The sequence below is a fragment of the Elephantulus edwardii genome, unplaced genomic scaffold, assembly GCF_000299155.1.
Source record: "Elephantulus edwardii isolate Elephantulus edwardi_28Jun2011 unplaced genomic scaffold, EleEdw1.0 scaffold00084, whole genome shotgun sequence".
In the NCBI taxonomy this organism is placed as follows: domain Eukaryota; kingdom Metazoa; phylum Chordata; class Mammalia; order Macroscelidea; family Macroscelididae; genus Elephantulus; species Elephantulus edwardii.
In genome coordinates, this window is record NW_006399834.1 from 3265213 (window position 1) to 3277154 (window position 11942).

Here is an 11942-nt window from a genome sequence, read left to right on the forward strand (position 1 = left end):
CTTGAACCATGGACTGCCAAGAAAACAAATAGGTTTGTCTTGGAGAGGGTGAAACCAAGTTTCTCCTTGGAGGCTAGGATTTTAAAGCTCTATCATACATACTTTGGGCATGTTGTGGCCAGGAGGGATTGATCCTTGAAGGACATCATGGTCAGATGGGTGCAGAAACAGCACAGGAGAGCAAGACTGGATGAGATGGATCGATACAGTTATGAGGACAATGGGGGTAGATGTGTCAGTGTCTGTGACACTGGCTCAGGACAGGGCAGGCTTCAGAGCTATTGTACATTGAGTCGCTATGAGTGGCAGGCAACTTGATGGCACATAATAAAAACAACATGGGTCAAAACCTACTTGATGGTTGTAAATTTGGATATTTTCATTTAGACAGAACATAATTGTGCTTCCTTCATTGCTGCATCCCTAGGAGCACCCATCTTTGATGCTAGTTCTTCAGTGCACCAGAAAAAACATATAAAGCTTCACTTTTGGATATTAGGATATGAGGTAAGGCATTTAGTGAAATGCTCTTTAACTCGCTCTTTTTGGTATGGTGTTAATACATTAACAATATTTTGTGGGATTTTCCGTTTTAAAACTAGCTTTCTTGGATATTTCATTCTTTATAATAGAGTCAAGCTTTCAACACTGAGTGGATCAGGGTGAATGGGAGATGCAAATTAACACACAATTAGTGCTGTTATTCTTTGAAGTTTAGCTTCTGCTCTCTGGATGTACAATCTTGGCAATGTACATAATCTAAGGAGAGAGAGTTTCTATATGGCTGAAATACAGTGGCAAGCTAACCTTTCCAAACAGACCATGAACCACGTAACTTACTTGTGGATATAATGTGATTTGTTTGCTTTTTGCAATCATGAAACAGTAGAACCTAAAAAGAAAATTCTTGTAATATGTGTTATTTACTTAGGTGGTGGCGGTGGTTGTTGTTGTTGTTATGTGCCATCGAGTTACTCAGGTTTGTTAGAAGAAAAAGTATTAAGAATTAAATTCAGAATCCAAAGGATAAAAATAGATGAATAAAAACATTACGGGAAATTGTAGTGTTAAGGGTTTATTGTCCAATATGGCTTCCCTAGCAGCTGGTTGACTTTGCCATGTGGATGGGTGGAAATTTACGAATAGGGCATGTTAGCCTATGCACAGAGGGACTGACTAGTCTCATAAATCCACAAGGGGGCTGATTAGTTTTGCCATTAAATTGACAATTCAGCTGCAGAATTTGAGACACAGACCATCATCGAAGAAGAAACAAAAGAGCACAATCCATCATTTGAGGCCAGAACTCTTGTGCCAATCAGAGTAGGGCCTGTCAGAGTAGCAGCCGTTGTAGCTGCAGCAGAAAACTAGAGATCTCACATGAGACAGAGTGGACTTGGGACTGTTACCCTATGAAACCAGAACTAGGAGACTTCGCCCAAGTTATTTTGACAACTGAAGTGGGGTAGAGCCATAATTGGCAGGACTAAGAGCTTTAAAACACTGGTCTAAAGCTGTGAGGCTCAAAGTTAAAGTACCCTGGAGTATGTTTCAGAAGCTGTCCTGACTGAGTGAGTGTATCTTCCTGCCATCCTGAATTAATAGCCTTTTAATTTCTCTAAAGGGGTTCTGAATAAAATATGAGCTATCACATTGGATTTTGGACCCAGGAGAGTAGTAGGGATGGTATTTGAATATGTAGAAAGAAGTGCAGGACCACAGAGGACATGTCTGACCTCATGGAAATTGGTTTTGTGTTGTTGATGGTGACAGTTATCCATTATGGAGTTGGTAGAGGCCAGATATAGCTGTCCTCATGTAGTCTTTGCTCTTTTTACTGATATTTAATAATGTTAAATGATGATTGCTAATATAAATAAAATTAATGCTTAAGGAATTTAGTTGTTGAGGTGAAAATCTGTTATCAAGCAATTTAAAATTTAAGGTGATTGGGAGTGAGGCTCAAGGTTTTTATTTTTTTTATAAAAAAGTACACATGGTTTCAAAATTCAACAACTATGGAAAAAGGTCTGAAATTATTTTAAATGTCATGTTATCCACTAGCAAATAAATCTTTACCATATGCAACCTACAGTTATATCTAAACTTGGATCCTGCACCATGCATTTCAGAGCAGGCAGTCTGATTGAAGAGATAATGAATTACATTACCAAAGAGTGCAATCTCTCTTGAGAGACAAAAATGCACCAAGAACCCTCTTACTTTCATGCCTTAGCAAAGTAAAAGCTGGAAGAGCTCTTTGGCAGGAATATACATAAGCTAATGAATAAAGAAAGTGAAAGCATATTATACTTCATTACGCTGAAAAGAAATCAATCACTTTTGATGGTCCAGTAGGACAAATTTAAACAGCAGGAAGTTCCTTAGGAATACACACATCAGAACTACCTGTGTGCACTGGTCAAACATGTACCTGCAATGACTGTATGTATGTATGTATGTATGTATGTTGGAGTCCGTTGCAAAGTACATTCAGAAGCAGTCTATTTAACCATTCAAAAGTCAGTATGTACATATATTGATGGCTTTTTGTTTTGTTTGCAGCAGCAATTTAATTGCTACCTGGTTTCTCTTTCTCTGGCTTCATCATTGTCAGTTGCAAGAAAACTTTTTCATCCTTTGTTAGTAAAAAATGATGTAAAAGGAAATGGAGTAAGTACTGAATCCAAACACACCACTACACAACAGTGGATTGATCGCTGAGTTGTCTCTTTGATCTTACAGGTGAAAAATAAAGAAAAAGAGTTGTTGTCCATCAGATTTCTAGTAGTAGAGTCTTCATGCATGCTAGAGGACATCGATACTCCAATTATTTTCAATGGCTGGTTTTTCAGAATAAGATCATCAAACTGTTCTTCCAAGATGCTTTTGGGTGGACTCAAACCTTCAACCTTTTGGTTACCAACTGAGAACATCAATCATATGTACCACCCAAGATAACCCCAAAAGCAATTGCCATTCAGTCACTTCCAACACATAGCAACCATTTAAAAAAGAGTAAAACTGTCCCACAGAGTTTCCAAAGTGATAGTATTTACAAAATAGATTGTCACATACCATTTCAGACAAGGGTCTCTTATTAAAAGCTCACAGAATCACACAGGCCTTCCACAGAGAAAGACTGATAACACAATTACAAAATGGGCAAAAGACGTGAAAGAATTTTCACAGAGGAAGATATTCAGATGGTCAAAAGACCCATAAAAATGATCAAAATCACTGGCAATAAGAAATATGCAAATCAAAATCACAATGAGGTACCATCTCACTCCAGTAAGAGTGGCAAAGTTTAACAGAACATCATATAATAGATGCTGAAGAGGATGTGATGAGAAAGGAACTCTTATACATTGTTGGTGGGATTATAAATGTTGCAACCATTCTGGAAGACAGTTTGGTGTGTCCTCAAAATGTTGAACATAGAAATTCATATGACCTAGCTATTCCACTGCTTGGACTACACCTTGAGAGAATGATAACTGAGGCACAGAGACTTGTACACCAATATTCATAGCAGCATTATTCACCATTGCAAGAACATGGAAACAGCCCTAATGTGCAGCCACAATCAAACATATTGAGAAATTATGTTACATTCACACAATGGAATACTGCACAGCAGACAGGAGCAACGATTTTTATACAGTACTATCTAATATGAGAGGAACTAGAGAACATTATGCCAAGTAAACGAATTCATCCTATAAGGACAAATACTATATATTGTAGAACATGTATGAGGATCCAAGAAGGAGAGGTGGAGCAGAGGACTGAGGGGGAGGGGAGGGTTAAGCATAGGGTTGCACAATTTGATGGGTGGAGGGGAGGGTGAAGAAAATGGGAAAGATCTGGTGTGAAAAACAAAGTATTCACAGTTTATAAGTAAACCAGTATAAAAGAAAAAGAAAACGAAATCTACACCACTGGATCAACAGATAACACCATGATAGGTAGAAAAAAAGAGTTATCAATAATTTCATTGTACTTGGATTCACAATCAACAAAAGTAATGGCAATTATATATATATATATAAAAGATATGTTGCATTTGGAAAATCTACTGCCAAGGACCTCTCCACGTGCTAAAGAGTAACACCATTAAAAACCATGATGTGCCTGATCCAATCCTTATTCTTTTTAATAATTTCCTATGCATCTGAAAATTGGACAATGAATAGGAGAAAATGAACAAGAATGAATGCTTTTAAATTGTATTGTATTCAAAGAGTAACAGTAGTATTCAGAAAAAAAAATAGTATATCCACATAATCGAACATTATGAAGCACTGAAAAATAATGTACTTGTAAAACACTACACAACAAAAATGAGTCTGGAAAATAGTATGCTGAGTGAAATATCTTGGTCACTAAATGACAAATACTGTACATGACTACTGTTATAAAAACAGGATGGACACGGGTCATTGAAGAGCAGGGAGAGAAGGATAATGAACACAACAGTAGAATAGGAGAAAGGAGGGACTATCTGAAGGGAATGGACAATTGAATATTGTGTGTACTGTAAATGACAATCTGGAACAGAACCTGCATTACAAAATAAAACAGAGGAGAGAGGAGGTAGGAAAATGTGCATTAGTGAATGAATGAAATCTCATCTTTTCTGTAAACTTTCACTAAAATCACAATTAAAAACAGTAAAACTTAAAAAATACAGATAACCCAATTACAAAATGGGCAAAGGACATGAAAAGAATTTTCACAGAGGACGATATTCAAATGGCAAACAGACACATGAAGAAATGTTCTAAATTACTGGCAATAAGAGAGATGCAAATCAAAATCACAATAAGGTATGATCTCCCTCTAGAAACAGTGGCACAGTGTAACAGGGCAGCAAGTAATAGATGTTGGAGAGGATGTGGTGAGAAACAAACTCTTATACATTGTTGGTGAGATTGTAAAATTGTGCAACTATTCTGGAAGGCAGTTTGGCACTTCTTTAAAAAGCTGAACATAGAAATTCCATATGACCCAGCTATTCCATTATCCGGAATATACCCTGAGAAAATGAGAACCGAGTCACAAACGGTGACTTGTACACCGATCTTCATAGCAGCATTATTCACCATCGCCAGAACATGGAAACAACCCAAACGTCCAACCACACACGAATGAATTGAGGAATTATGGTACATTCACACAACGGAATGAAACACGCAGGAGAAATGATTTTGTAATTATTACCTAACTTGAGAGGGCCTGGAGAGCATTATGCTGAGTGAACTAACTCAGTTCCACAAGGATAAATATTGTATAAAATCATTATTGTAGAATGAGTATGAGAATCCAAGAGGGGTGCGAGAGGGTGGAAGCAGAGGGATGTGGATGTGCAGGGGGAAGGGGGATTAATCATGTGGTTGTACAATTTGATGGGGGGGGGGTGAAAGAATTTGGAAAAAGTTTGTTCTTGAAAACAATGTATTTGAATTTTGTAAATAAAGTAGTAGAAAAGAAAAAAGCAATCCACCAAAACATAGATTGTCACATCTTTCTCTTGCCTTTAGCAGCTGAGCATTTAGCCACCAGGCCACCTAGGCACTACTTGTATGCCTTAGCAAGGATGACATAGCTCTAATTCAATTTATTAGTGAGTTCTGATGGCTTAATGGCAAGTAGTTGTAGTGGAAACCTAAAGGCACATGGTTCAATTCCATTAATTACTCCATGGGAGGAAGATGGGCAGTGTCTCCCCATATGATTTAAAGCCTTTCAAAACCTGCTGGAGGATCAGTTCTTACTTCAAGATACAAAACAACAACAGTAATTCCATTGACTCTCAATTACACTAACAATAGAGGGAGCTCTGGTGTCCTAGTGGTAAGAAACAGCCCCGAACCTCAAAGGAACATGGTTCAAATTCACCAGTTTGTTTGATGGGCAATCTCCTCCTGTGCAATTTACTCTCTGAAAACTGACTGGAAGGTCAGTTCTGACTTAATGATGTGTAATGACAACAACACTGGATCATAGGAAACTCTGCTGATGTACTCCCTAGAGAATTGATCTGATTACTCAATGGCATTATGAGGAAAAGATGGGCAATGTCTTCTCTTGTGATTTATAGCATCAGAAACTCAATGGAGAGTCAGCAGTGAGTCACCTCTGACTCTGTATGAATGAGTATCTTAACAATACCTGAGAAGTAGCTAGTAAGTGTATGTTGTTGTTGTTTTTGTTGTTATGTGCTGTTGAGTCACCTGAGACTCATAGCAACCTTATGTACAACATCTGTGAAGCCTGCCCTGTCCTGAGCCAGTCTCACTGACTCCAACACTCCTATCCCATTGCCCTAGTTACTGTATCACTGTCTAATCCGGTGTCTTCCTCTCCTGTGCTGTCCGTCCACCTTTCAGAGCATAATGTCCTTCTCCAAGAATTGGTCCCTTCTGGCAACATGCTCAAAGTATGTGAGACGGAGCTTCAAAATCCTACCCTCCAAGGAGAAACTTGATTTCACCCTCTCCAAGACCCATTTGTTTTCTTGGTGGTCCATGGTATATGTTTCAACACCACAACTCAAAAGCATCAATTCTTCTTTCATCCTTAGTAATTGTCCAGCTCTTTGATACTTAACAACTGATTAACAAAGACCATGGCCTGGATCAGGCACACCTTAGTCTCTAGACTTCTTTGCTTCTCAGTACTCTATAAAGGTCTCTGACAGCAGATTTTCGCAGCGCAATTTGTCTTTTGATTTCCTGACTGCTGGTGCCAAGAGTTTTGATTGTGGAACCAAGCAAGCTGTAACTGTTAACAAACTCAGTCTCTTCTTCATCCATCATGGTGTTGCCAGTTGGCCCAGTGGTGAGAATCTTTGTTTCCCTGATATTGAGCTTCAATCCATATTGAGGACTACACTTCTTGATGTTCTGTAGCAAGTGCTTCAGGTCCTCCTCAATTTCAGCAAGTAGGTTTGCTGATAAAATACAGAATAGATTATAATCTATTCTGTATTATTTTCTCTATCCTAGGTTCACTTTGTTATTGTTGTTGTTATGTGCCGTCGAGTCATTTGCGACTCATAGCAACGCTATGTACAACAGCCCTAAACCCTGCTCTATCCTATGCCAATCTCATTGCCTCTGATACACCCATCCCGATTACCCCAGTCACTGAATCAATCCACCTCAGAGAGGGTCTTCCCCCCCTGCGCTGTCCCTCTATTCTACCCAGCATGATGTCCCTCTCTAAAAACGTGTCTCTCCTTACAACATGTCCAAAGTATGTCGAATTATTAATAGAATACTGTAATCAAGTCTTACAGAAATGGATGTTGCTGCTAAGGAGAAATATTTCTATATCATGTGTTCATTACATTTCCTGAGCAACGAATTGTAGTATGAAATCTGTTAAGAACTACCTTCTTATAGATACCATAATTTCTTAATTTTACAATAAACTCTATGTGAAGAAACTTTGAAAATTAAAATTTGGAAAGCCATTTGACCATTTATTTCCATTATAGAAAATCTTCTTTCAAGAAAATATAACTGTTCTGCCTTTAAATATTCTGAGATAATATTCACAATGAAATATTTATTTCTGTGAGCTAATTAGTAATATTGTTTGTGAAATTTAAGACTATTTTGATTTGTTCTATTTTAGTCAATTGTTTATTAAGTTATCTATCTAGTTAATTCTGACTCAGATGTTTCACAATAGAACTGTGCTTTGTAGAGTTTTTCAATGGCTAATTTTTTAAAAGTAGATTATTAGGTCTTTCTTTGCCCTAAAATACCTAAACTGACTTAAACTACGAAACTTCGAGTTAGCATCCAAGCTCTTCAGCTATTTGCTCCAGCAAAGAATCCCTGACATAGCCCTTTAACTCTTTTGATTCTAACCTAAATCTCTTTATATTTCCCAATTAAGACTATTGTTTTTATTGTTATGTGTTGATGAGGTGAAATTGACTGCAGTGAATTTTCAGAAGTTGAAAATCACTTGGAAGGAGATCACCCACCTTTCTCTTACAGTGGATTAAAACCATCTACCTTTGGGTTGGCAGCACAGTAACTTTTGAAGACTGCCTATATCACATTTTGATGGTGATTAAGTATTTTAATTTTTGGTATGTCGAAGTCACAACAACAAACAAAAGGCAAGTGAAGGTAATAAGCTAGGAAAAGATAAAAAATTTATTCCTAATAGTTCCTGAGGTAAGTGGTGGGGTAGAGATGGGGTGCACCACTAAAAATGGCTGGAACTAAAGTAATTAAAGAAGAAATGTGGTGTCACTTGGCTTATAGCCATTGGAAATTAAATCTACCCGTAGAGATGAGTATGTGTAAATCTTTCAGGGATATATTATTATCATACTCACAATAGTGGCTCAATAGTGTGGAAGTTCCATTTTTGCATAGAGCTTTTTCATTGTTCCAAAGGCAATAGAAATGCCATAAAATGGAACATGGTGGGATTCTGACCCAATGTCAGAATCTACTCTAAAATGTGAAAATTTATTAATTGTGAGCAAGTGAATATTTGGAAGGGAATTCCTTAATTTGAAACTTATCTATGAAAATAATAAACCAACAACCTAAGATCTGATCATTTTCACATTCGGAGATTTTATTGTGACGTTATTATTGTGTACCATTGAGTCAGAATCAACCCATAGCTGACCCTCCAGTGGGTTTCCAGAGGCACAGGAGCGAATTACCCATTACTGCTATCATAAAAAAAGGGTAAATGTTTGCTCTTAGTTCCTTTTCTCATCCTCTATGTCAATTTGCATGAGTGGCTTCCACTTCCTAAACACCATGCCTTTAGAAACTCTATGAAGTTTGATAAAATGACTATAGTTACAGAAAAGCTTCAGGCCTTTTGTCCATAGAGTCGCTAAGAGTCGTGCTCGACTCAACGGCATTGAACAACAATAACATGTCCATATGTAGCAGTCTGTCTTCATTTTAGTGATTGGAGTGGTTGTTTATTCTGTCATTGCCAGTGTGACTCAAAAGATTTTTGATGTGCTGTTAACTCAGAGGTAAGCAGTTCAAATTAATCAGTCGCTCAGTTGAAGAAAGATGGACAATCTTACCAATTTACAGACTAAAAAACCTCACTAGGTAATCAGTTAGGAGTTAGTTCGTATTCAACAATAGTGAACAATAACCACAACTGGCTAGTTTAGTGAGTTCTGGAGGCAAAATCTTTAGGAAGTTGTGCTGCTAACCCAAAGCAGCGCTTCTCTTGTGGTTGGAGTCCGCCAGGGACTCTCCAGGAGAAAGAGGGGCAATCTCCTCCTGCGTGATTTACAATCTCCTGAAAACCTGCCTCAGGTCTACTAGGAGTCACTTATGACTCAACAGCAATGAGAGAAAGAGGGAGAGAGAATGGCGAGTTTGGTCCTACCTTATGATGTGCTTGGTAAACGTATGGCACGTGTTTTGTACTGTTGGAAGTTGTTGTTGTTGTTGTTATGTGCCGTCGAGTCACTTGCGACTCATAGTAGTCAATGTAAACCCTTCCGTTTGTGAAGATGGTCAGTTGGGACAACCAATTATTCAGTCACCCCACTGTTGGTTTTGTAGGTGGACATAGTGCTGGACGATGAATTTTTCAGGTAAGAAGGCACTCAAAATGTGACCAGGTAAGAGCTGCCTGTCCAAAGTAAGGTCTACCTGAACAAAGTAAAGCTTTTCTACAATGAAAGATCTTACTTTTGCTAATGTAGCAATACTCCAAAATGAGGCAAACTGCTGAAAATATTCATTAATATTTGGAAGGTAGAATGAAGTACACAGTGATTATAATAGGCTTGAACATGATAGAGGTCATGAAGAGGGAGCAGCATAGAATAAGGCTTCAATTTGTTGTTCATAGGGTTGCTATAAGATTCAAGTGTACAGTATCTAACAACAAAAACTGTAACTAGTTGAGAAAATTGCTTTCTTTCCAGTGTCCACCACAAGCCATCAGAATGACCTCCTTTGGAAGGCCAGATACATTACTGAGGACAGAGATGAAGGTTATAGATGGCTGAGGTGTATTATTGGGTTCTGTCTGGCAGCCAGAATTCTTTCTCCTCGTTTTGCCATATCATGGTGCTGTGTAGAGTTTTGATGTAAGACACACACTTGGGATTAAGTCTCTTTATTGGCAGAAGTCTTTATTGAAATAAGAATATAGATAATGACAGTAAGAATTTTGTAAAAATAGAAACTGGGGGATGAAGATGATGAGAAGATTTGAAGACAGGAGAGTGAAGTAGGAATACAACAATCTAGAAATATGAGATAGATACCCTTGCTTTCACAGTGTCTTTTTCCCACTGGTGTTTGTCCAATGGCATTCTCTTTCAAACTTCCTCAGTTAGATGCAGCTGTTGTAGCTATTATGTGCCATCAAGTCAGAACCTTCTCAAATCTGAGCCTCCAGTGAGCTTTCAGGGGCTATAATTGCTCAGGAGGAAGGTGTGCATGGAGCCACTAGTGGATTAGAACTGCCTGCCTTCAATCAGCATTAGCATGAGTCATTTATCCCTAGGTTTTGTAGTCCTCTGACAGGTGTGTATTCCAGAGCTAGTGTCTTTGTTTGCATTTTGATCTACCATCATGGTTTAAACACTTCACATTCTATCCCAGAACAAATTAATTTGTATAAACATAATAATTACTTAATGCACATTTTCCAGTGTTTTAACATACTCAAAAGAAGGATGCACAGTGAGTGGACCTGGGGGGAGGGATTGTATAACTATGAAATAATTTTTCTTTTACTTTTCAAAGAGAAGAGTGAATGGGGGGGGTGAAGGGTGGGCAGGAGATAAAAGTGCAACAATGAATGAATGGGAATCCTAAGTCTCTGCGAACTTTCATGAAAATTAATTAAAAAAAGAAAAAGTATAGGAAAAAAGTGTAGATCTTCCAAAGTTATAACCTACTCAAAAATGTGCTATGAGGAAAGCTGTGAAGGAGCCGAGAGAAGCTGAGGTAGAGAAGATATTTTGGGTCAGTTAACATTTTTCTTCTTAATTCATGTTCCGAAGTTCAAATCCTCATATAATTGGCTTTTTCAAGATCTTTGCTCACCTCATATTTATGGTTAATTTCTCACATGATAGGACCATGGATCATGTTGTTGTTAGCTTTAGAAAGTAGGTTATTTCTTTCTAAAGGCATGTTGTTGTAAGTGACCATCAGCTTGGCTTTGATGTTGACGCTAAAAGTTATGTTTTTCCAATGTGTAAAAGCCATCTATATAGATGTAAAAAACACACTTTTCTCAACTGTTATGTGGTTTTCATAGACACTAGAGGAAAGTACAGAGTTTATAGGATTTTAAGGATTATTGTTAAATTAAGGTGTGGATTCAAAGATAAATGCTCACCCACTTTCTGTTTTGGAATTCTGGTCTCTGAACTTTAAGAGCACTACACGTCTTCTCAAGACTCCCTTTTAGTAGTTTAATTTCTGAATTATCATATAGTTTAGTGACTATTGAAAATAGGTTTCCTTTTTACATACCAGAATTAAATCAATGCACGGAAGTAATAAAAATTAGTGGAAAACAAACTTGACTGAGGATCAGGACATCTGATGTCCAGTCAAACATTTATCATATTTTGCCACATGATAACTATTCTGCAAAAAAGGGAGGGAAATGTCAGCCTACTTTACCTACAGGAACTTGCAGTTTACACACACACACACACACGCTGGCTTAGTGGTAAGAAACTGCACAGCAATCCTGAAGGCAAATGGTTTGGATCCACCAGCTGCTCCACAGGAAGAAAAATGGACAAATTCTTTCATGATTTACTGCCTCTGAAAACTGGCCAAAGGACCAGCTATGGGATGGGTTGGTTCCAACTCCATGGTACTAAACATGCGTGTGTGTATGTGTGTGTATGTTATAGTTACAGTTAGTTTATAGTTGCAGTTGTAATATAGTTA